Below are 18,658 nucleotides of genomic sequence, written 5' to 3' on the forward strand. Positions count from 1 at the left end.
CAAGACTTTCACATTTTACAAGTGCTATTGTAAAATTGAAAAACGATTGGGGCACAGTGGAATCTTTGAAAACATACATTATCATTTGTACTTTTTTCAAGCATGTTACCCAGCAAAATGTTACCAGTTTTTGATCGTCTTTAGGTGTGATAAACTAGCCTTTCCATATTGTTGGCCAGTATGGGGATTGAACCCATGACCTTGGCGTTATTAGCACCACGCTCTGACCATCTGAGCTAACCAGCCCATGCCTAAAGGTCTCATCCAACTCCACTAAATCCAGACAGTTTTCCAAAAAAGACGTTCTAAAATGCAGGCAGCATAAAACTGTCAACTGAGTGTCAGTGCCTATCATCTTCAGTTGTAAAGTTCCCATTGAAGAAGCAAAAGGAAATGTCATTTGTTGGGAGCATTGACGCTTCCAGCAGATACAATACATAGTTTCACCAAGCTTCTTACGAAGAACTTGCAATTGTCAACCACGAAGGGACTCGAACCCTCAATCTTCTGATCCGAAGTCAGACGCCTTGTCCATTAAGCCACGTGGTCGCAGAAAGCAAGACTTTCACATTTTACAAGTGCTATTGTAAAATTGAAAAACGATTGGGGCACAGTGGAATCTTTGAAAACATACCTTATCATTTGTATTTTTTTCAAGCATGTTACCTAGCAAAATGTTACCAGTTTTTGATCGTCTTTAGGTGTGATAAACTACTTGCTGGACTTTTCCTTGCAATAAAAGCTTTTGTTAAGCGCAAATAACACTAAATAGTTGGAGGTTGTTTTCTACCCTTTCCATATTGTTGGCCAGTATGGGGATTGAACCCATGACCTTGGCGTTATTAGCACCACGCTCTGACCATCTGAGCTAACCGGCCCATGCCTAAAGGTCTCATCCAACTCCACTAAATCCAGACAGTTTTCCAGAAAAGACATTCTAGAATGCAAGCAGCATAAAACTGTCAACTGAGTGTGAGTGCCTATCATCTTCAGTTGCAAAGTTCCCATTGAGGAAGCAAAAGGAAATGCCATTGTGTTGGGAGCATTGACGCTTCTAGCAGATACAATTCATGGTTTTACCAAGCTTCTCACGAAGAACTTCCAATTTTCAACCACGAAGGGACTCGAACCCTCAATCTTCTGATCCGAAGTCAGACGCCTTGTCCATTAGGCCACGTGGTCACAGAAAGCAAGACTTTCACATTTTACAAGTGCTATTATAAAATTGAAAAACGATTGGGGCACAGTGGAATCTTTGAAAACATACATTATCATTTGTACTTTTTTCAAGCATGTTACCCAGCAAAATGTTACCAGTTTTTGATCGTCTTTAGGTGTGATAAACTAGCCTTTCCATATTGTTGGCCAGTATGGGGATTGAACCCATGACCTTGGCGTTATTAGCACCACGCTCTGACCATCTGAGCTAACCGGCCCATGCCTAAAGGTCTCATCCAACTCCACTAAATCCAGACAGTTTTCCAGAAAAGACGTTCTAAAATGCAGGCAGCATAAAACTGTCAACTGAGTGTCAGTGCCTATCATCTTCAGTTGTAAAGTTCCCATTGAAGAAGAAAAAGGAAATGTCATTTGTTGGGAGCATTGACGCTTCCAGCAGATACAATACATAGTTTCACCAAGCTTCTTACGAAGAACTTGCAATTGTCAACCACGAAGGGACTCGAACCCTCAATCTTCTGATCCGAAGTCAGACGCCTTGTCCATTAGGCCACGTGGTCGCAGAAAGCAAGACTTTCACATTTTACAAGTGCTATTGTAAAATTGAAAAACGATTGGGGCACAGTGGAATCTTTGAAAACATACCTTATCATTTGTATTTTTTTCAAGCATGTTACCTAGCAAAATGTTACCAGTTTTTGATCGTCTTTAGGTGTGATAAACTACTTGCTGGACTTTTCCTTGCAAAAAAAGCTTTTGCTAAGCGCAAATAACACTAAATAGTTGGAGGTTGTTTTCTACCCTTTCCATATTGTTGGCCAGTATGGGGATTGAACCCATGACCTTGGCGTTATTAGCACCACGCTCTGACCATCTGAGCTAACCGGCCCATGCCTAAAGGTCTCATCCAACTCCACTAAATCCAGACAGTTTTCCAGAAAAGACGTTCTAAAATGCAGGCAGCATAAAACTGTCAACTGAGTGTCAGTGCCTATCATCTTCAGTTGCAAAGTTCCCATTGAAGAAGCAAAAGGAAATGTCATTTGTTGGGAGCATTGACGCTTCCAGCAGATACAATACATAGCTTCACCAAGCTTCTCACGAAGAACTTGCAATTGTCAACCACGAAGGGACTCGAACCCTCAATCTTCTGATCCGAAGTCAGACGCCTTGTCCATTAGGCCACGTGGTCACAGAATGCAAGACTTTCACATTTTACAAGTGCTATTGTAAAATTGAAAAACGATTGGGGCACAGTGGAATCTTTGAAAACATACCTTATCATTTGTATTTTTTTCAAGCATGTTACCTAGCAAAATGTTACCAGTTTTTGATCGTCTTTAGGTGTGATAAACTACTTGCTGGACTTTTCCTTGCAATAAAAGCTTTTGTTAAGCGCAAATAACACTAAATAGTTGGAGGTTGTTTTCTACCCTTTCCATATTGTTGGCCAGTATGGGGATTGAACCCATGACCTTGGCGTTATTAGCACCACGCTCTGACCATCTGAGCTAACCGGCCCATGCCTAAAGGTCTCATCCAACTCCACTAAATCCAGACAGTTTTCCAGAAAAGACATTCTAAAATGCAAGCAGCATAAAACTGTCAACTGAGTGTCAGTGCCTATCATCTTCAGTTGTAAAGTTCCCATTGAAGAAGCAAAAGGAAATGTCATTTGTTGGGAGCATTGACGCTTCCAGCAGATACAATACATAGTTTCACCAAGCTTCTTACGAAGAACTTGCAATTGTCAACCACGAAGGGACTCGAACCCTCAATCTTCTGATCCGAAGTCAGACGCCTTGTCCATTAGGCCACGTGGTCGCAGAAAGCAAGACTTTCACATATTACAAGTGCTATTGTAAAATTGAAAAACGATTGGGGCACAGTGGAATCTTTGAAAACATACCTTATCATTTGTATTTTTTTCAAGCATGTTACCTAGCAAAATGTTACCAGTTTTTGATCGTCTTTAGGTGTGATAAACTACTTGCTGGACTTTTCCTTGCAAAAAAAGCTTTTGCTAAGCGCAAATAACACTAAATAGTTGGAGGTTGTTTTCTACCCTTTCCATATTGTTGGCCAGTATGGGGATTGAACCCATGACCTTGGCGTTATTAGCACCACGCTCTGACCATCTGAGCTAACCGGCCCATGCCTAAAGGTCTCATCCAACTCCACTAAATCCAGACAGTTTTCCAGAAAAGACGTTCTAAAATGCAGGCAGCATAAAACTGTCAACTGAGTGTCAGTGCCTATCATCTTCAGTTGCAAAGTTCCCATTGAAGAAGCAAAAGGAAATGTCATTTGTTGGGAGCATTGACGCTTCCAGCAGATACAATACATAGCTTCACCAAGCTTCTCACGAAGAACTTGCAATTGTCAACCACGAAGGGACTCGAACCCTCAATCTTCTGATCCGAAGTCAGACGCCTTGTCCATTAGGCCACGTGGTCACAGAATGCAAAACTTTCACATTTTACAAGTGCTATTGTAAAATTGAAAAACGATTGGGGCACAGTGGAATCTTTGAAAACATACCTTATCATTTGTATTTTTTTCAAGCATGTTACCTAGCAAAATGTTACCAGTTTTTGATCGTCTTTAGGTGTGATAAACTACTTGCTGGACTTTTCCTTGCAATAAAAGCTTTTGTTAAGCGCAAATAACACTAAATAGTTGGAGGTTGTTTTCTACCCTTTCCATATTGTTGGCCAGTATGGGGATTGAACCCATGACCTTGGCGTTATTAGCACCACGCTCTGACCATCTGAGCTAACCGGCCCATGCCTAAAGGTCTCATCCAACTCCACTAAATCCAGACAGTTTTCCAGAAAAGACATTCTAAAATGCAAGCAGCATAAAACTGTCAACTGAGTGTCAGTGCCTATCATCTTCAGTTGTAAAGTTCCCATTGAAGAAGCAAAAGGAAATGTCATTTGTTGGGAGCATTGACGCTTCCAGCAGATACAATACATAGTTTCACCAAGCTTCTTACGAAGAACTTGCAATTGTCAACCACGAAGGGACTCGAACCCTCAATCTTCTGATCCGAAGTCAGACGCCTTGTCCATTAGGCCACGTGGTCGCAGAAAGCAAGACTTTCACATTTTACAAGTGCTATTGTAAAATTGAAAAACGATTGGGGCACAGTGGAATCTTTGAAAACATACCTTATCATTTGTATTTTTTTCAAGCATGTTACCTAGCAAAATGTTACCAGTTTTTGATCGTCTTTAGGTGTGATAAACTACTTGCTGGACTTTTCCTTGCAATAAAAGCTTTTGTTAAGCGCAAATAACACTAAATAGTTGGAGGTTGTTTTCTACCCTTTCCATATTGTTGGCCAGTATGGGGATTGAACCCATGACCTTGGCGTTATTAGCACCACGCTCTGACCATCTGAGCTAACCGGCCCATGCCTAAAGGTCTCATCCAACTCCACTAAATCCAGACAGTTTTCCAGAAAAGACATTCTAGAATGCAAGCAGCATAAAACTGTCAACTGAGTGTGAGTGCCTATCATCTTCAGTTGCAAAGTTCCCATTGAGGAAGCAAAAGGAAATGCCATTGTGTTGGGAGCATTGACGCTTCTAGCAGATACAATTCATGGTTTTACCAAGCTTCTCACGAAGAACTTCCAATTTTCAACCACGAAGGGACTCGAACCCTCAATCTTCTGATCCGAAGTCAGACGCCTTGTCCATTAGGCCACGTGGTCACAGAAAGCAAGACTTTCACATTTTACAAGTGCTATTATAAAATTGAAAAACGATTGGGGCACAGTGGAATCTTTGAAAACATACATTATCATTTGTACTTTTTTCAAGCATGTTACCCAGCAAAATGTTACCAGTTTTTGATCGTCTTTAGGTGTGATAAACTAGCCTTTCCTTATTGTTGGCCAGTATGGGGATTGAACCCATGACCTTGGCGTTATTAGCACCACGCTCTGACCATCTGAGCTAACCGGCCCATGCCTAAAGGTCTCATCCAACTCCACTAAATCCAGACAGTTTTCCAGAAAAGACGTTCTAAAATGCAGGCAGCATAAAACTGTCAACTGAGTGTCAGTGCCTATCATCTTCAGTTGTAAAGTTCCCATTGAAGATGCAAAAGGAAATGTCATTTGTTGGGAGCATTGACGCTTCTAGCAGATACAATTCATGGTTTCACCAAGCATCTTACGAAGAACTTGCAATTGTCAACCACGAAGGGACTCGAACCCTGCATCTTCTGATCCTAAGTCAGACGCCTTATCCATTAGGCCACGTGGTCGCAGAAAGCAAGAATTTCACATTTTACAAGTGCTATTGTAAAATTGAAAAACGATTGGGGCACAGTGGAATCTTTGAAAACATACATTATCATTTGTATTTTTTTCAAGCATGTTACCTAGCAAAATGTTACCAGTTTTTGATCGTCTTTAGGTGTGATAAACTACTTGCTGGGCTTTAGTAGAGAGGACGGATGGGTTTTTCACACAAAAATTCTTTGGATGAAGGTAGATTATTAAACTTGGGGAGCATGAACTAGCAGCTGACTTTCTTTTGGACTTTTCCTTGCAATAAAAGCTTTTGTTAAGCGCAAATAACACTAAATAGTTGGAGGTCGTTTCAACCCTTTCCATATTGTTGGCCAGTATGGGGATTGAACCCATGACCTTGGCGTTATTAGCACCACGCTCTAACCATCTGAGCTAACCGGCCCATGCTCAAAGGTCACATCCAACTCCACTAAATCCAGACAGTTTTCCAGAAAAGACATTCTAAAATGCAAGCAGCATAAAACTGTCAACTGAGTGTGAGTGCCTATCATCTTCAGTTGCAAAGTTCCCATTGAGGAAGCAAAAGGAAATGCCATTGTGTTGGGAGCATTGACGCTTCTAGCAGATACAATTCATGGTTTCACCAAGCTTCTTTCGACAAACTTCCAATTTTCAACCACGAAGGGACTCGAACCCTCAATCTTCTGATCCGAAGTCAGACGCCTTGTCCATTAGGCCACGTGGTCACAGAAAGCAAGACTTTCACATTTTACAAGTGCTATTATAAAATTGAAAAACGATTGGGGCACAGTGGAATCTTTGAAAACATACATTATCATTTGTACTTTTTTCAAGCATGTTACCCAGCAAAATGTTACCAGTTTTTGATCGTCTTTAGGTGTGATAAACAAGCCTTTCCATATTGTTGGCCAGTATGGGGATTGAACCCATGACCTTGGCGTTATTAGCACAACGCTCGGACCATCTGAGCTAACCGGCCCATGCCTAAAGGTCTCATCCAACTCCACTAAATCCAGACAGTTTTCCAGAAAAGACGTTCTAAAATGCAGGCAGCATAAAACTGTCAACTGAGTGTCAGTGCCTATCATCTTCAGTTGCAAAGTTCCCATTGAAGAAGCAAAAGGAAATGTCATTTGTTGGGAGCATTGACGCTTCCAGCAGATATAATACATAGCTTCACCAAGCTTCTTACGAAGAACTTGCAATTGTCAACCTTGAAGGGACTCGAACCCTGAATCTTCTGATCCGAAGTCAGACGCCTTGTCCATTAGGCCACGTGGTCACAGAAAGCAAGACTTTCACATTTTACAAGTGCTATTATAAAATTGAAAAACGATTGGGGCACAGTGGAATCTTTGAAAACATACATTATCATTTGTATTTTTTTCAAGCATGTTACCTAGCAAAATGTTACCAGTTTTTGATCGTCTTTAGGTGTGATAAACTACTTGCTGGACTTTTCCTTGCAAAAAAAGCTTTTGCTAAGCGCAAATAACACTAAATAGTTGGAGGTTGTTTTCTACCCTTTCCATATTGTTGGCCAGTATGGGGATTGAACCCATGACCTTGGCGTTATTAGCACCACGCTCTGACCATCTGAGCTAACCGGCCCATGCCTAAAGGTCTCATCCAACTCCACTAAATCCAGACAGTTTTCCAGAAAAGACGTTCTAAAATGCAGGCAGCATAAAACTGTCAACTGAGTGTCAGTGCCTATCATCTTCAGTTGCAAAGTTCCCATTGAAGAAGCAAAAGGAAATGTCATTTGTTGGGAGCATTGACGCTTCCAGCAGATACAATACATAGCTTCACCAAGCTTCTCACGAAGAACTTGCAATTGTCAACCACGAAGGGACTCGAACCCTCAATCTTCTGATCCGAAGTCAGACGCCTTGTCCATTAGGCCACGTGGTCACAGAATGCAAGACTTTCACATTTTACAAGTGCTATTGTAAAATTGAAAAACGATTGGGGCACAGTGGAATCTTTGAAAACATACCTTATCATTTGTATTTTTTTCAAGCATGTTACCTAGCAAAATGTTACCAGTTTTTGATCGTCTTTAGGTGTGATAAACTACTTGCTGGACTTTTCCTTGCAATAAAAGCTTTTGTTAAGCGCAAATAACACTAAATAGTTGGAGGTTGTTTTCTACCCTTTCCATATTGTTGGCCAGTATGGGGATTGAACCCATGACCTTGGCGTTATTAGCACCACGCTCTGACCATCTGAGCTAACCGGCCCATGCCTAAAGGTCTCATCCAACTCCACTAAATCCAGACAGTTTTCCAGAAAAGACATTCTAAAATGCAAGCAGCATAAAACTGTCAACTGAGTGTCAGTGCCTATCATCTTCAGTTGTAAAGTTCCCATTGAAGAAGCAAAAGGAAATGTCATTTGTTGGGAGCATTGACGCTTCCAGCAGATACAATACATAGTTTCACCAAGCTTCTTACGAAGAACTTGCAATTGTCAACCACGAAGGGACTCGAACCCTCAATCTTCTGATCCGAAGTCAGACGCCTTGTCCATTAGGCCACGTGGTCGCAGAAAGCAAGACTTTCACATTTTACAAGTGCTATTGTAAAATTGAAAAACGATTGGGGCACAGTGGAATCTTTGAAAACATACCTTATCATTTGTATTTTTTTCAAGCATGTTACCTAGCAAAATGTTACCAGTTTTTGATCGTCTTTAGGTGTGATAAACTACTTGCTGGACTTTTCCTTGCAAAAAAAGCTTTTGCTAAGCGCAAATAACACTAAATAGTTGGAGGTTGTTTTCTACCCTTTCCATATTGTTGGCCAGTATGGGGATTGAACCCATGACCTTGGCGTTATTAGCACCACGCTCTGACCATCTGAGCTAACCGGCCCATGCCTAAAGGTCTCATCCAACTCCACTAAATCCAGACAGTTTTCCAGAAAAGACGTTCTAAAATGCAGGCAGCATAAAACTGTCAACTGAGTGTCAGTGCCTATCATCTTCAGTTGCAAAGTTCCCATTGAAGAAGCAAAAGGAAATGTCATTTGTTGGGAGCATTGACGCTTCCAGCAGATACAATACATAGCTTCACCAAGCTTCTCACGAAGAACTTGCAATTGTCAACCACGAAGGGACTCGAACCCTCAATCTTCTGATCCGAAGTCAGACGCCTTGTCCATTAGGCCACGTGGTCACAGAATGCAAAACTTTCACATTTTACAAGTGCTATTGTAAAATTGAAAAACGATTGGGGCACAGTGGAATCTTTGAAAACATACCTTATCATTTGTATTTTTTTCAAGCATGTTACCTAGCAAAATGTTACCAGTTTTTGATCGTCTTTAGGTGTGATAAACTACTTGCTGGACTTTTCCTTGCAATAAAAGCTTTTGTTAAGCGCAAATAACACTAAATAGTTGGAGGTTGTTTTCTACCCTTTCCATATTGTTGGCCAGTATGGGGATTGAACCCATGACCTTGGCGTTATTAGCACCACGCTCTGACCATCTGAGCTAACCGGCCCATGCCTAAAGGTCTCATCCAACTCCACTAAATCCAGACAGTTTTCCAGAAAAGACATTCTAAAATGCAAGCAGCATAAAACTGTCAACTGAGTGTCAGTGCCTATCATCTTCAGTTGTAAAGTTCCCATTGAAGAAGCAAAAGGAAATGTCATTTGTTGGGAGCATTGACGCTTCCAGCAGATACAATACATAGTTTCACCAAGCTTCTTACGAAGAACTTGCAATTGTCAACCACGAAGGGACTCGAACCCTCAATCTTCTGATCCGAAGTCAGACGCCTTGTCCATTAGGCCACGTGGTCGCAGAAAGCAAGACTTTCACATTTTACAAGTGCTATTGTAAAATTGAAAAACGATTGGGGCACAGTGGAATCTTTGAAAACATACCTTATCATTTGTATTTTTTTCAAGCATGTTACCTAGCAAAATGTTACCAGTTTTTGATCGTCTTTAGGTGTGATAAACTACTTGCTGGACTTTTCCTTGCAATAAAAGCTTTTGTTAAGCGCAAATAACACTAAATAGTTGGAGGTTGTTTTCTACCCTTTCCATATTGTTGGCCAGTATGGGGATTGAACCCATGACCTTGGCGTTATTAGCACCACGCTCTGACCATCTGAGCTAACCGGCCCATGCCTAAAGGTCTCATCCAACTCCACTAAATCCAGACAGTTTTCCAGAAAAGACATTCTAGAATGCAAGCAGCATAAAACTGTCAACTGAGTGTGAGTGCCTATCATCTTCAGTTGCAAAGTTCCCATTGAGGAAGCAAAAGGAAATGCCATTGTGTTGGGAGCATTGACGCTTCTAGCAGATACAATTCATGGTTTTACCAAGCTTCTCACGAAGAACTTCCAATTTTCAACCACGAAGGGACTCGAACCCTCAATCTTCTGATCCGAAGTCAGACGCCTTGTCCATTAGGCCACGTGGTCACAGAAAGCAAGACTTTCACATTTTACAAGTGCTATTATAAAATTGAAAAACGATTGGGGCACAGTGGAATCTTTGAAAACATACATTATCATTTGTACTTTTTTCAAGCATGTTACCCAGCAAAATGTTACCAGTTTTTGATCGTCTTTAGGTGTGATAAACTAGCCTTTCCTTATTGTTGGCCAGTATGGGGATTGAACCCATGACCTTGGCGTTATTAGCACCACGCTCTGACCATCTGAGCTAACCGGCCCATGCCTAAAGGTCTCATCCAACTCCACTAAATCCAGACAGTTTTCCAGAAAAGACGTTCTAAAATGCAGGCAGCATAAAACTGTCAACTGAGTGTCAGTGCCTATCATCTTCAGTTGTAAAGTTCCCATTGAAGATGCAAAAGGAAATGTCATTTGTTGGGAGCATTGACGCTTCTAGCAGATACAATTCATGGTTTCACCAAGCATCTTACGAAGAACTTGCAATTGTCAACCACGAAGGGACTCGAACCCTGCATCTTCTGATCCTAAGTCAGACGCCTTATCCATTAGGCCACGTGGTCGCAGAAAGCAAGAATTTCACATTTTACAAGTGCTATTGTAAAATTGAAAAACGATTGGGGCACAGTGGAATCTTTGAAAACATACATTATCATTTGTATTTTTTTCAAGCATGTTACCTAGCAAAATGTTACCAGTTTTTGATCGTCTTTAGGTGTGATAAACTACTTGCTGGGCTTTAGTAGAGAGGACGGATGGGTTTTTCACACAAAAATTCTTTGGATGAAGGTAGATTATTAAACTTGGGGAGCATGAACTAGCAGCTGACTTTCTTTTGGACTTTTCCTTGCAATAAAAGCTTTTGTTAAGCGCAAATAACACTAAATAGTTGGAGGTCGTTTCAACCCTTTCCATATTGTTGGCCAGTATGGGGATTGAACCCATGACCTTGGCGTTATTAGCACCACGCTCTAACCATCTGAGCTAACCGGCCCATGCTCAAAGGTCACATCCAACTCCACTAAATCCAGACAGTTTTCCAGAAAAGACATTCTAAAATGCAAGCAGCATAAAACTGTCAACTGAGTGTGAGTGCCTATCATCTTCAGTTGCAAAGTTCCCATTGAGGAAGCAAAAGGAAATGCCATTGTGTTGGGAGCATTGACGCTTCTAGCAGATACAATTCATGGTTTCACCAAGCTTCTTTCGACAAACTTCCAATTTTCAACCACGAAGGGACTCGAACCCTCAATCTTCTGATCCGAAGTCAGACGCCTTGTCCATTAGGCCACGTGGTCACAGAAAGCAAGACTTTCACATTTTACAAGTGCTATTATAAAATTGAAAAACGATTGGGGCACAGTGGAATCTTTGAAAACATACATTATCATTTGTACTTTTTTCAAGCATGTTACCCAGAAAAATGTTACCAGTTTTTGATCGTCTTTAGGTGTGATAAACAAGCCTTTCCATATTGTTGGCCAGTATGGGGATTGAACCCATGACCTTGGCGTTATTAGCACAACGCTCGGACCATCTGAGCTAACCGGCCCATGCCTAAAGGTCTCATCCAACTCCACTAAATCCAGACAGTTTTCCAGAAAAGACGTTCTAAAATGCAGGCAGCATAAAACTGTCAACTGAGTGTCAGTGCCTATCATCTTCAGTTGCAAAGTTCCCATTGAAGAAGCAAAAGGAAATGTCATTTGTTGGGAGCATTGACGCTTCCAGCAGATATAATACATAGCTTCACCAAGCTTCTTACGAAGAACTTGCAATTGTCAACCTTGAAGGGACTCAAACCCTGAATCTTCTGATCCGAAGTCAGACGCCTTGTCCATTAGGCCACGTGGTCACAGAAAGCAAGACTTTCACATTTTACAAGTGCTATTATAAAATTGAAAAACGATTGGGGCACAGTGGAATCTTTGAAAACATACATTATCATTTGTATTTTTTTCAAGCATGTTACCTAGCAAAATGTTACCAGTTTTTGATCGTCTTTAGGTGTGATAAACTACTTGCTGGGCTTTAGTAGAGAGGACGGATGGGTTTTTCACACAAAAATTCTTTGGATGAAGGTAGATTATTAAACTTGGGGAGCATGAACTAGCAGCTGACTTTCTTTTGGACTTTTCCTTGCAATAAAAGCTTTTGTTAAGCGCAAATAACACTAAATAGTTGGAGGTCGTTTCAACCCTTTCCATATTGTTGGCCAGTATGGGGATTGAACCCATGACCTTGGCGTTATTAGCACCACGCTCTAACCATCTGAGCTAACCGGCCCATGCTCAAAGGTCACATCCAACTCCACTAAATCCAGACAGTTTTCCACAAAAGACGTTCTAAAATGCAGGCAGCATAAAACTGTCAACTGAGTGTGAGTGCCTATCATCTTCAGTTGCAAAGTTCCCATTGAGGAAGCAAAAGGAAATGCCATTGTGTTGGGAGCATTGACGCTTCTAGCAGATACAATTCATGGTTTCACCAAGCTTCTTTCGACGAACTTCCAATTTTCAACCACGAAGGGACTCAAACCCTCAATCTTCTGATCCGAAGTCAGACGCCTTGTCCATTAGGCCACGTGGTCACAGAAAGCAAGACTTTCACATTTTACAAGTGCTATTATAAAATTGAAAAACGATTGGGGCACAGTGGAATCTTTGAAAACATACATTATCATTTGTACTTTTTTCAAGCATGTTACCCAGCAAAATGTTACCAGTTTTTGATCGTCTTTAGGTGTGATAAACTAGCCTTTCCATATTGTTGGCCAGTATGGGGATTGAACCCATGACCTTGGCGTTATTAGCACCATGCTCTGACCATCTGAGCTAACCAGCCCATGCCTAAAGGTCTCATCCAACTCCACTAAATCCAGACAGTTTTCCACAAAAGACGTTCTAAAATGCAGGCAGCATAAAACTGTCAACTGAGTGTGAGTGCCTATCATCTTCAGTTGCAAAGTTCCCATTGAGGAAGCCATTGTGTTGGGAGCATTGACGCTTCTAGCAGATACAATTCATGGTTTCACCAAGCTTCTTTCGACAAACTTGCAATTGTCAACCACGAAGGGACTCGAACCCTCAATCTTCTGATCCGAAGTCAGACGCCTTGTCCATTAGGCCACGTGGTCGCAGAAAGCAAGACTTTCACATTTTACAAGTGCTATTGTAAAATTGAAAAACGATTGGGGCACAGTGGAATCTTTGAAAACATACCTTATCATTTGTATTTTTTTCAAGCATGTTACCTAGCAAAATGTTACCAGTTTTTGATCGTCTTTAGGTGTGATAAACTACTTGCTGGACTTTTCCTTGCAATAAAAGCTTTTGTTAAGCGCAAATAACACTAAATAGTTGGAGGTTGTTTTCTACCCTTTCCATATTGTTGGCCAGTATGGGGATTGAACCCATGACCTTGGCGTTATTAGCACCACGCTCTGACCATCTGAGCTAACCGGCCTATGCCTAAAGGTCTCATCCAACTCTACTAAATCCAGACAGTTTTCCAGAAAAGACGTTCTAAAATGCAGGCAGCATAAAACTGTCAACTGAGTGTCAGTGCCTATCATCTTCAGTTGCAAAGTTCCCATTGAGGAAGCAAAAAGAAATGCCATTGTGTTGGGAGCATTGACGCTTCTAGCAGATACAATTCATGGTTTCACCAAGCTTCTTTCGACAAACTTGCAATTGTCAACCACGAAGGGACTCGAACCCTCAATCTTCTGATCCGAAGTCAGACGCCTTGTCCATTAGGCCACGTGGTCGCAGAAAGCAAGACTTTCACATTTTACAAGTGCTATTGTAAAATTGAAAAACGATTGGGGCACAGTGGAATCTTTGAAAACATACCTTATCATTTGTATTTTTTTCAAGCATGTTACCTAGCAAAATGTTACCAGTTTTTGATCGTCTTTAGGTGTGATAAACTACTTGCTGGACTTTTCCTTGCAATAAAAGCTTTTGTTAAGCGCAAATAACACTAAATAGTTGGAGGTTGTTTTCTACCCTTTCCATATTGTTGGCCAGTATGGGGATTGAACCCATGACCTTGGCGTTATTAGCACCACGCTCTGACCATCTGAGCTAACCGGCCCATGCCTAAAGGTCTCATCCAACTCTACTAAATCCAGACAGTTTTCCAGAAAAGACGTTCTAAAATGCAGGCAGCATAAAACTGTCAACTGAGTGTCAGTGCCTATCATCTTCAGTTGCAAAGTTCCCATTGAGGAAGCAAAAGGAAATGCCATTGTGTTGGGAGCATTGACGCTTCTAGCAGATACAATTCATGGTTTCACCAAGCTTCTTTCGACAAACTTGCAATTGTCAACCACGAAGGGACTCGAACCCTCAATCTTCTGATCCGAAGTCAGACGCCTTGTCCTTTAGGCCACGTGGTCGCAGAAAGCAAGACTTTCACATTTTACAAGTGCTATTGTAAAATTGAAAAACGATTGGGGCACAGTGGAATCTTTGAAAACATACCTTATCATTTGTATTTTTTTCAAGCATGTTACCTAGCAAAATGTTACCAGTTTTTGATCGTCTTTAGGTGTGATAAACTACTTGCTGGGCTTTAGTAGAGAGGACGGATGGGTTTTTCACACAAAAATTCTTTGGATGAAGGTAGATTATTAAACTTGGGGAGCATGAACTAGCAGCTGACTTTCTTTTGGACTTTTCCTTGCAATAAAAGCTTTTGTTAAGCGCAAATAACACTAAATAGTTGGAGGTCGTTTCAACCCTTTCCATATTGTTGGCCAGTATGGGGATTGAACCCATGACCTTGGCGTTATTAGCACCATGCTCTGACCATCTGAGCTAACCAGCCCATGCCTAAAGGTCTCATCCAACTCCACTAAATCCAGACAGTTTTCCAGAAAAGACATTCTAAAATGCAAGCAGCAAAAAACTGTCAACTGAGTGTCAGTGCCTATCATCTTCAGTTGTAAAGTTCCCATTGAAGAAGCAAAAGGAAATGTCATTTGTTGGGAGCATTGACGCTTCCAGCAGATACAATACATAGTTTCACCAAGCTTCTTACGAAGAACTTGCAATTGTCAACCACGAAGGGACTCGAACCCTCAATCTTCTGATCCGAAGTCAGACGCCTTGTCCATTAGGCCACGTGGTCGCAGAAAGCAAGACTTTCACATTTTACAAGTGCTATTGTAAAATTGAAAAACGATTGGGGCACAGTGGAATCTTTGAAAACATACCTTATCATTTGTATTTTTTTCAAGCATGTTACCTAGCAAAATGTTACCAGTTTTTGATCGTCTTTAGGTGTGATAAACTACTTGCTGGACTTTTCCTTGCAATAAAAGCTTTTGTTAAGCGCAAATAACACTAAATAGTTGGAGGTTGTTTTCTACCCTTTCCATATTGTTGGCCAGTATGGGGATTGAACCCATGACCTTGGCGTTATTAGCACCACGCTCTGACCATCTGAGCTAACCGGCCCATGCCTAAAGGTCTCATCCAACTCCACTAAATCCAGACAGTTTTCCAGAAAAGACATTCTAAAATGCAAGCAGCATAAAACTGTCAACTGAGTGTGAGTGCCTATCATCTTCAGTTGCAAAGTTCCCATTGAGGAAGCAAAAGGAAATGCCATTGTGTTGGGAGCATTGACGCTTCTAGCAGATACAATTCATGGTTTCACCAAGCTTCTTTCGACAAACTTCCAATTTTCAACCACGAAGGGACTCGAACCCTCAATCTTCTGCTCCGAAGTCAGACGCCTTGTCCATTAGGCCACGTGGTCACAGAAAGCAAGACTTTCACATTTTACAAGTGCTATTATAAAATTGAAAAACGATTGGGGCACAGTGGAATCTTTGAAAACATACATTATCATTTGTATTTTTTTCAAGCATGTTACCTAGCAAAATGTTACCAGTTTTTGATCGTCTTTAGGTGTGATAAACAAGCCTTTCCATATTGTTGGCCAGTATGGGGATTGAACCCATGACCTTGGCGTTATTAGCACCACGCTCTGACCATCTGAGCTAACCGGCCCATGCCTAAAGGTCTCATCCAACTCCACTAAATCCAGACAGTTTTCCAGAAAAGACGTTCTAAAATGCAGGCAGCATAAAACTGTCAACTGAGTGTCAGTGCCTATCATCTTCAGTTGCAAAGTTCCCATTGAAGAAGCAAAAGGAAATGTCATTTGTTGGGAGCATTGACGCTTCCAGCAGATACAATACATAGCTTCACCAAGCTTCTCACGAAGAACTTGCAATTGTCAACCACGAAGGGACTCGAACCCTCAATCTTCTGATCCGAAGTCAGACGCCTTGTCCATTAGGCCACGTGGTCGCAGAAAGCAAGACTTTCACATTTTACAAGTGCTATTGTAAAATTGAAAAACGATTGGGGCACAGTGGAATCTTTGAAAACATACCTTATTATTTGTATTTTTTTCAAGCATGTTACCTAGCAAAATGTTACCAGTTTTTGATCGTCTTTAGGTGTGATAAACTACTTGCTGGACTTTTCCTTGCAATAAAAGCTTTTGTTAAGCGCAAATAACACTAAATAGTTGGAGGTTGTTTTCTACCCTTTCCATATTGTTGATCAGTATGGGGATTGAACCCATGACCTTGGCGTTATTAGCACCACGCTCTGACCATCTGAGCTAACCGGCCCATGCCTAAAGGTCTCATCCAACTCCACTAAATCCAGACAGTTTTCCAGAAAAGACATTCTAAAATGCAAGCAGCATAAAACTGTCAACTGAGTGTGAGTGCCTATCATCTTCAGTTGTAAAGTTCCCATTGAGGAAGCAAAAGGAAATGCCATTGTGTTGGGAGCATTGACGCTTCTAGCAGATACAATTCATGGTTTCACCAAGCTTCTTTCGACAAACTTCCAATTTTCAACCACGAAGGGACTCGAACCCTCAATCTTCTGATCCGAAGTCAGACGCCTTGTCCATTAGGCCACGTGGTCACAGAAAGCAAGACTTTCACATTTTACAAGTGCTATTGTAAAATTGAAAAACGATTGGGGCACAGTGGAATCTTTGAAAACATACCTTATCATTTGTATTTTTTTCAAGCATGTTACCTAGCAAAATGTTACCAGTTTTTGATCGTCTTTAGGTGTGATAAACTACTTGCTGGACTTTTCCTTGCAATAAAAGCTTTTGTTAAGCGCAAATAACACTAAATAGTTGGAGGTTGTTTTCTACCCTTTCCATATTGTTGGCCAGTATGGGGATTGAACCCATGACCTTGGCGTTATTAGCACCACGCTCTGACCATCTGAGCTAACCGGCCCATGCCTAAAGGTCTCATCCAACTCCACTAAATCCAGACAGTTTTCCAGAAAAGACATTCTAAAATGCAAGCAGCATAAAACTGTCAACTGAGTGTGAGTGCCTATCATCTTCAGTTGCAAACTTCCCATTGAGGAAGCAAAAGGAAATGCCATTGTGTTGGGAGCATTGACGCTTCTAGCAGATACAATTCATGGTTTCACCAAGCTTCTTTCGACAAACTTCCAATTTTCAACCACGAAGGGACTCGAACCCTCAATCTTCTGATCCGAAGTCAGACGCCTTGTCCATTAGGCCACGTGGTCACAGAAAGCAAGACTTTCACATTTTACAAGTGCTATTATAAAATTGAAAAACGATTGGGGCACAGTGGAATCTTTGAAAACATACATTATCATTTGTACTTTTTTCAAGCATGTTACCCAGCAAAATGTTACCAGTTTTTGATCGTCTTTAGGTGTGATAAACAAGCCTTTCCATATTGTTGGCCAGTATGGGGATTGAACCCATGACCTTGGCGTTATTAGCACCACGCTCTGACCATCTGAGCTAACCGGCCCATGCCTAAAGGTCTCATCCAACTCCACTAAATCCAGACAGTTTTCCAGAAAAGACATTCTAAAATGCAAGCAGCATAAAACTGTCAACTGAGTGTGAGTGCCTATCATCTTCAGTTGCAAAGTTCCCATTGAGGAAGCAAAAGGAAATGCCATTGTGTTGGGAGCATTGACGCTTCTAGCAGATACAATTCATGGTTTCACCAAGCTTCTTTCGACAAACTTCCAATTTTCAACCACGAAGGGACTCGAACCCTCAATCTTCTGATCCGAAGTCAGACGCCTTGTCCATTAGGCCACGTGGTCACAGAAAGCAAGACTTTCACATTTTACAAGTGCTATTATAAAATTGAAAAACGATTGGGGCACAGTGGAATCTTTGAAAATATACATTATCATTTGTACTTTTTTCAAGCATGTTACCCAGCAAAATGTTACCAGTTTTTGATCGTCTTTAGGTGTGATAAACTACTTGCTGGGCTTTAGTAGAGAGGACGGATGGGTTTTTCACACAAAAATTCTTTGGATGAAGGTAGATTATTAAACTTGGGGAGCATGAACTAGCAGCTGACTTTCTTTTGGACTTTTCCTTGCAATAAAAGCTTTTGTTAAGCGCAAATAACACTAAATAGTTGGAGGTCGTTTCAACCCTTTCCATATTGTTGGCCAGTATGGGGATTGAACCCATGACCTTGGCGTTATTAGCACCATGCTCTGACCATCTGAGCTAACCAGCCCATGCCTAAAGGTCTCATCCAACTCCACTAAATCCAGACAGTTTTCCAAAAAAGACGTTCTAAAATGCAGGCAGCATAAAACTGTCAACTGAGTGTCAGTGCCTATCATCTTCAGTTGTAAAGTTCCCATTGAAGAAGCAAAAGGAAATGTCAGTTGTTGGGAGCATTGACGC

General features: G+C 41.2%; 55 non-coding genes across 55 annotated transcripts; all 55 read right to left on the reverse strand.

Moving 5' to 3' along the window:
• Window positions 1-172: 172 nt before the first annotated feature.
• trnai-aau (transfer RNA isoleucine (anticodon AAU)) lies at window positions 173-246 on the reverse strand. Its single transcript has one exon. It is a non-coding gene; the product is annotated as a tRNA-Ile (tRNA).
• Window positions 247-476: 230 nt separating this feature from the next.
• Window positions 477-549, reverse strand: trnar-ucg (transfer RNA arginine (anticodon UCG)). Its single transcript has one exon. It is a non-coding gene; the product is annotated as a tRNA-Arg (tRNA).
• Window positions 550-804: 255 nt separating this feature from the next.
• trnai-aau (transfer RNA isoleucine (anticodon AAU)) lies at window positions 805-878 on the reverse strand. The gene has a single exon. It is a non-coding gene; the product is annotated as a tRNA-Ile (tRNA).
• Window positions 879-1,109: 231 nt separating this feature from the next.
• Window positions 1,110-1,182, reverse strand: trnar-ucg (transfer RNA arginine (anticodon UCG)). Its single transcript has one exon. It is a non-coding gene; the product is annotated as a tRNA-Arg (tRNA).
• Window positions 1,183-1,362: 180 nt separating this feature from the next.
• On the reverse strand, window positions 1,363-1,436 carry trnai-aau (transfer RNA isoleucine (anticodon AAU)). Its single transcript has one exon. It is a non-coding gene; the product is annotated as a tRNA-Ile (tRNA).
• A 230-nt stretch (window positions 1,437-1,666) lies between these two features.
• trnar-ucg (transfer RNA arginine (anticodon UCG)) lies at window positions 1,667-1,739 on the reverse strand. Its single transcript has one exon. It is a non-coding gene; the product is annotated as a tRNA-Arg (tRNA).
• A 255-nt stretch (window positions 1,740-1,994) lies between these two features.
• On the reverse strand, window positions 1,995-2,068 carry trnai-aau (transfer RNA isoleucine (anticodon AAU)). Its single transcript has one exon. It is a non-coding gene; the product is annotated as a tRNA-Ile (tRNA).
• Window positions 2,069-2,298: 230 nt separating this feature from the next.
• Window positions 2,299-2,371, reverse strand: trnar-ucg (transfer RNA arginine (anticodon UCG)). The gene has a single exon. It is a non-coding gene; the product is annotated as a tRNA-Arg (tRNA).
• Window positions 2,372-2,626: 255 nt separating this feature from the next.
• trnai-aau (transfer RNA isoleucine (anticodon AAU)) lies at window positions 2,627-2,700 on the reverse strand. The gene has a single exon. It is a non-coding gene; the product is annotated as a tRNA-Ile (tRNA).
• Window positions 2,701-2,930: 230 nt separating this feature from the next.
• Window positions 2,931-3,003, reverse strand: trnar-ucg (transfer RNA arginine (anticodon UCG)). Its single transcript has one exon. It is a non-coding gene; the product is annotated as a tRNA-Arg (tRNA).
• A 255-nt stretch (window positions 3,004-3,258) lies between these two features.
• On the reverse strand, window positions 3,259-3,332 carry trnai-aau (transfer RNA isoleucine (anticodon AAU)). Its single transcript has one exon. It is a non-coding gene; the product is annotated as a tRNA-Ile (tRNA).
• A 230-nt stretch (window positions 3,333-3,562) lies between these two features.
• On the reverse strand, window positions 3,563-3,635 carry trnar-ucg (transfer RNA arginine (anticodon UCG)). Its single transcript has one exon. It is a non-coding gene; the product is annotated as a tRNA-Arg (tRNA).
• Window positions 3,636-3,890: 255 nt separating this feature from the next.
• Window positions 3,891-3,964, reverse strand: trnai-aau (transfer RNA isoleucine (anticodon AAU)). The gene has a single exon. It is a non-coding gene; the product is annotated as a tRNA-Ile (tRNA).
• Window positions 3,965-4,194: 230 nt separating this feature from the next.
• Window positions 4,195-4,267, reverse strand: trnar-ucg (transfer RNA arginine (anticodon UCG)). The gene has a single exon. It is a non-coding gene; the product is annotated as a tRNA-Arg (tRNA).
• A 255-nt stretch (window positions 4,268-4,522) lies between these two features.
• On the reverse strand, window positions 4,523-4,596 carry trnai-aau (transfer RNA isoleucine (anticodon AAU)). The gene has a single exon. It is a non-coding gene; the product is annotated as a tRNA-Ile (tRNA).
• A 231-nt stretch (window positions 4,597-4,827) lies between these two features.
• Window positions 4,828-4,900, reverse strand: trnar-ucg (transfer RNA arginine (anticodon UCG)). Its single transcript has one exon. It is a non-coding gene; the product is annotated as a tRNA-Arg (tRNA).
• Window positions 4,901-5,080: 180 nt separating this feature from the next.
• trnai-aau (transfer RNA isoleucine (anticodon AAU)) lies at window positions 5,081-5,154 on the reverse strand. The gene has a single exon. It is a non-coding gene; the product is annotated as a tRNA-Ile (tRNA).
• A 660-nt stretch (window positions 5,155-5,814) lies between these two features.
• trnai-aau (transfer RNA isoleucine (anticodon AAU)) lies at window positions 5,815-5,888 on the reverse strand. Its single transcript has one exon. It is a non-coding gene; the product is annotated as a tRNA-Ile (tRNA).
• A 231-nt stretch (window positions 5,889-6,119) lies between these two features.
• trnar-ucg (transfer RNA arginine (anticodon UCG)) lies at window positions 6,120-6,192 on the reverse strand. Its single transcript has one exon. It is a non-coding gene; the product is annotated as a tRNA-Arg (tRNA).
• Window positions 6,193-6,372: 180 nt separating this feature from the next.
• On the reverse strand, window positions 6,373-6,446 carry trnai-aau (transfer RNA isoleucine (anticodon AAU)). Its single transcript has one exon. It is a non-coding gene; the product is annotated as a tRNA-Ile (tRNA).
• A 558-nt stretch (window positions 6,447-7,004) lies between these two features.
• On the reverse strand, window positions 7,005-7,078 carry trnai-aau (transfer RNA isoleucine (anticodon AAU)). The gene has a single exon. It is a non-coding gene; the product is annotated as a tRNA-Ile (tRNA).
• A 230-nt stretch (window positions 7,079-7,308) lies between these two features.
• Window positions 7,309-7,381, reverse strand: trnar-ucg (transfer RNA arginine (anticodon UCG)). The gene has a single exon. It is a non-coding gene; the product is annotated as a tRNA-Arg (tRNA).
• Window positions 7,382-7,636: 255 nt separating this feature from the next.
• Window positions 7,637-7,710, reverse strand: trnai-aau (transfer RNA isoleucine (anticodon AAU)). Its single transcript has one exon. It is a non-coding gene; the product is annotated as a tRNA-Ile (tRNA).
• Window positions 7,711-7,940: 230 nt separating this feature from the next.
• On the reverse strand, window positions 7,941-8,013 carry trnar-ucg (transfer RNA arginine (anticodon UCG)). The gene has a single exon. It is a non-coding gene; the product is annotated as a tRNA-Arg (tRNA).
• Window positions 8,014-8,268: 255 nt separating this feature from the next.
• Window positions 8,269-8,342, reverse strand: trnai-aau (transfer RNA isoleucine (anticodon AAU)). Its single transcript has one exon. It is a non-coding gene; the product is annotated as a tRNA-Ile (tRNA).
• Window positions 8,343-8,572: 230 nt separating this feature from the next.
• trnar-ucg (transfer RNA arginine (anticodon UCG)) lies at window positions 8,573-8,645 on the reverse strand. The gene has a single exon. It is a non-coding gene; the product is annotated as a tRNA-Arg (tRNA).
• Window positions 8,646-8,900: 255 nt separating this feature from the next.
• trnai-aau (transfer RNA isoleucine (anticodon AAU)) lies at window positions 8,901-8,974 on the reverse strand. The gene has a single exon. It is a non-coding gene; the product is annotated as a tRNA-Ile (tRNA).
• A 230-nt stretch (window positions 8,975-9,204) lies between these two features.
• On the reverse strand, window positions 9,205-9,277 carry trnar-ucg (transfer RNA arginine (anticodon UCG)). The gene has a single exon. It is a non-coding gene; the product is annotated as a tRNA-Arg (tRNA).
• Window positions 9,278-9,532: 255 nt separating this feature from the next.
• Window positions 9,533-9,606, reverse strand: trnai-aau (transfer RNA isoleucine (anticodon AAU)). Its single transcript has one exon. It is a non-coding gene; the product is annotated as a tRNA-Ile (tRNA).
• Window positions 9,607-9,837: 231 nt separating this feature from the next.
• On the reverse strand, window positions 9,838-9,910 carry trnar-ucg (transfer RNA arginine (anticodon UCG)). The gene has a single exon. It is a non-coding gene; the product is annotated as a tRNA-Arg (tRNA).
• A 180-nt stretch (window positions 9,911-10,090) lies between these two features.
• Window positions 10,091-10,164, reverse strand: trnai-aau (transfer RNA isoleucine (anticodon AAU)). Its single transcript has one exon. It is a non-coding gene; the product is annotated as a tRNA-Ile (tRNA).
• Window positions 10,165-10,824: 660 nt separating this feature from the next.
• trnai-aau (transfer RNA isoleucine (anticodon AAU)) lies at window positions 10,825-10,898 on the reverse strand. The gene has a single exon. It is a non-coding gene; the product is annotated as a tRNA-Ile (tRNA).
• A 231-nt stretch (window positions 10,899-11,129) lies between these two features.
• trnar-ucg (transfer RNA arginine (anticodon UCG)) lies at window positions 11,130-11,202 on the reverse strand. The gene has a single exon. It is a non-coding gene; the product is annotated as a tRNA-Arg (tRNA).
• A 180-nt stretch (window positions 11,203-11,382) lies between these two features.
• trnai-aau (transfer RNA isoleucine (anticodon AAU)) lies at window positions 11,383-11,456 on the reverse strand. Its single transcript has one exon. It is a non-coding gene; the product is annotated as a tRNA-Ile (tRNA).
• Window positions 11,457-12,116: 660 nt separating this feature from the next.
• trnai-aau (transfer RNA isoleucine (anticodon AAU)) lies at window positions 12,117-12,190 on the reverse strand. Its single transcript has one exon. It is a non-coding gene; the product is annotated as a tRNA-Ile (tRNA).
• A 231-nt stretch (window positions 12,191-12,421) lies between these two features.
• On the reverse strand, window positions 12,422-12,494 carry trnar-ucg (transfer RNA arginine (anticodon UCG)). The gene has a single exon. It is a non-coding gene; the product is annotated as a tRNA-Arg (tRNA).
• A 180-nt stretch (window positions 12,495-12,674) lies between these two features.
• Window positions 12,675-12,748, reverse strand: trnai-aau (transfer RNA isoleucine (anticodon AAU)). Its single transcript has one exon. It is a non-coding gene; the product is annotated as a tRNA-Ile (tRNA).
• A 219-nt stretch (window positions 12,749-12,967) lies between these two features.
• trnar-ucg (transfer RNA arginine (anticodon UCG)) lies at window positions 12,968-13,040 on the reverse strand. Its single transcript has one exon. It is a non-coding gene; the product is annotated as a tRNA-Arg (tRNA).
• A 255-nt stretch (window positions 13,041-13,295) lies between these two features.
• trnai-aau (transfer RNA isoleucine (anticodon AAU)) lies at window positions 13,296-13,369 on the reverse strand. Its single transcript has one exon. It is a non-coding gene; the product is annotated as a tRNA-Ile (tRNA).
• Window positions 13,370-13,600: 231 nt separating this feature from the next.
• On the reverse strand, window positions 13,601-13,673 carry trnar-ucg (transfer RNA arginine (anticodon UCG)). Its single transcript has one exon. It is a non-coding gene; the product is annotated as a tRNA-Arg (tRNA).
• Window positions 13,674-13,928: 255 nt separating this feature from the next.
• trnai-aau (transfer RNA isoleucine (anticodon AAU)) lies at window positions 13,929-14,002 on the reverse strand. Its single transcript has one exon. It is a non-coding gene; the product is annotated as a tRNA-Ile (tRNA).
• Window positions 14,003-14,233: 231 nt separating this feature from the next.
• On the reverse strand, window positions 14,234-14,306 carry trnar-ucg (transfer RNA arginine (anticodon UCG)). Its single transcript has one exon. It is a non-coding gene; the product is annotated as a tRNA-Arg (tRNA).
• Window positions 14,307-14,663: 357 nt separating this feature from the next.
• trnai-aau (transfer RNA isoleucine (anticodon AAU)) lies at window positions 14,664-14,737 on the reverse strand. The gene has a single exon. It is a non-coding gene; the product is annotated as a tRNA-Ile (tRNA).
• A 230-nt stretch (window positions 14,738-14,967) lies between these two features.
• Window positions 14,968-15,040, reverse strand: trnar-ucg (transfer RNA arginine (anticodon UCG)). Its single transcript has one exon. It is a non-coding gene; the product is annotated as a tRNA-Arg (tRNA).
• A 255-nt stretch (window positions 15,041-15,295) lies between these two features.
• trnai-aau (transfer RNA isoleucine (anticodon AAU)) lies at window positions 15,296-15,369 on the reverse strand. Its single transcript has one exon. It is a non-coding gene; the product is annotated as a tRNA-Ile (tRNA).
• Window positions 15,370-15,600: 231 nt separating this feature from the next.
• On the reverse strand, window positions 15,601-15,673 carry trnar-ucg (transfer RNA arginine (anticodon UCG)). Its single transcript has one exon. It is a non-coding gene; the product is annotated as a tRNA-Arg (tRNA).
• Window positions 15,674-15,853: 180 nt separating this feature from the next.
• On the reverse strand, window positions 15,854-15,927 carry trnai-aau (transfer RNA isoleucine (anticodon AAU)). Its single transcript has one exon. It is a non-coding gene; the product is annotated as a tRNA-Ile (tRNA).
• Window positions 15,928-16,157: 230 nt separating this feature from the next.
• On the reverse strand, window positions 16,158-16,230 carry trnar-ucg (transfer RNA arginine (anticodon UCG)). The gene has a single exon. It is a non-coding gene; the product is annotated as a tRNA-Arg (tRNA).
• Window positions 16,231-16,485: 255 nt separating this feature from the next.
• On the reverse strand, window positions 16,486-16,559 carry trnai-aau (transfer RNA isoleucine (anticodon AAU)). Its single transcript has one exon. It is a non-coding gene; the product is annotated as a tRNA-Ile (tRNA).
• A 231-nt stretch (window positions 16,560-16,790) lies between these two features.
• Window positions 16,791-16,863, reverse strand: trnar-ucg (transfer RNA arginine (anticodon UCG)). The gene has a single exon. It is a non-coding gene; the product is annotated as a tRNA-Arg (tRNA).
• Window positions 16,864-17,118: 255 nt separating this feature from the next.
• On the reverse strand, window positions 17,119-17,192 carry trnai-aau (transfer RNA isoleucine (anticodon AAU)). The gene has a single exon. It is a non-coding gene; the product is annotated as a tRNA-Ile (tRNA).
• A 231-nt stretch (window positions 17,193-17,423) lies between these two features.
• On the reverse strand, window positions 17,424-17,496 carry trnar-ucg (transfer RNA arginine (anticodon UCG)). Its single transcript has one exon. It is a non-coding gene; the product is annotated as a tRNA-Arg (tRNA).
• Window positions 17,497-17,676: 180 nt separating this feature from the next.
• trnai-aau (transfer RNA isoleucine (anticodon AAU)) lies at window positions 17,677-17,750 on the reverse strand. Its single transcript has one exon. It is a non-coding gene; the product is annotated as a tRNA-Ile (tRNA).
• Window positions 17,751-17,981: 231 nt separating this feature from the next.
• On the reverse strand, window positions 17,982-18,054 carry trnar-ucg (transfer RNA arginine (anticodon UCG)). The gene has a single exon. It is a non-coding gene; the product is annotated as a tRNA-Arg (tRNA).
• Window positions 18,055-18,411: 357 nt separating this feature from the next.
• trnai-aau (transfer RNA isoleucine (anticodon AAU)) lies at window positions 18,412-18,485 on the reverse strand. The gene has a single exon. It is a non-coding gene; the product is annotated as a tRNA-Ile (tRNA).
• Window positions 18,486-18,658: the final 173 nt, after the last annotated feature.

Source organism: Pungitius pungitius, chromosome 21 (assembly GCF_949316345.1).
Source record: "Pungitius pungitius chromosome 21, fPunPun2.1, whole genome shotgun sequence".
In the NCBI taxonomy this organism is placed as follows: Eukaryota; Metazoa; Chordata; class Actinopteri; order Perciformes; family Gasterosteidae; genus Pungitius; species Pungitius pungitius.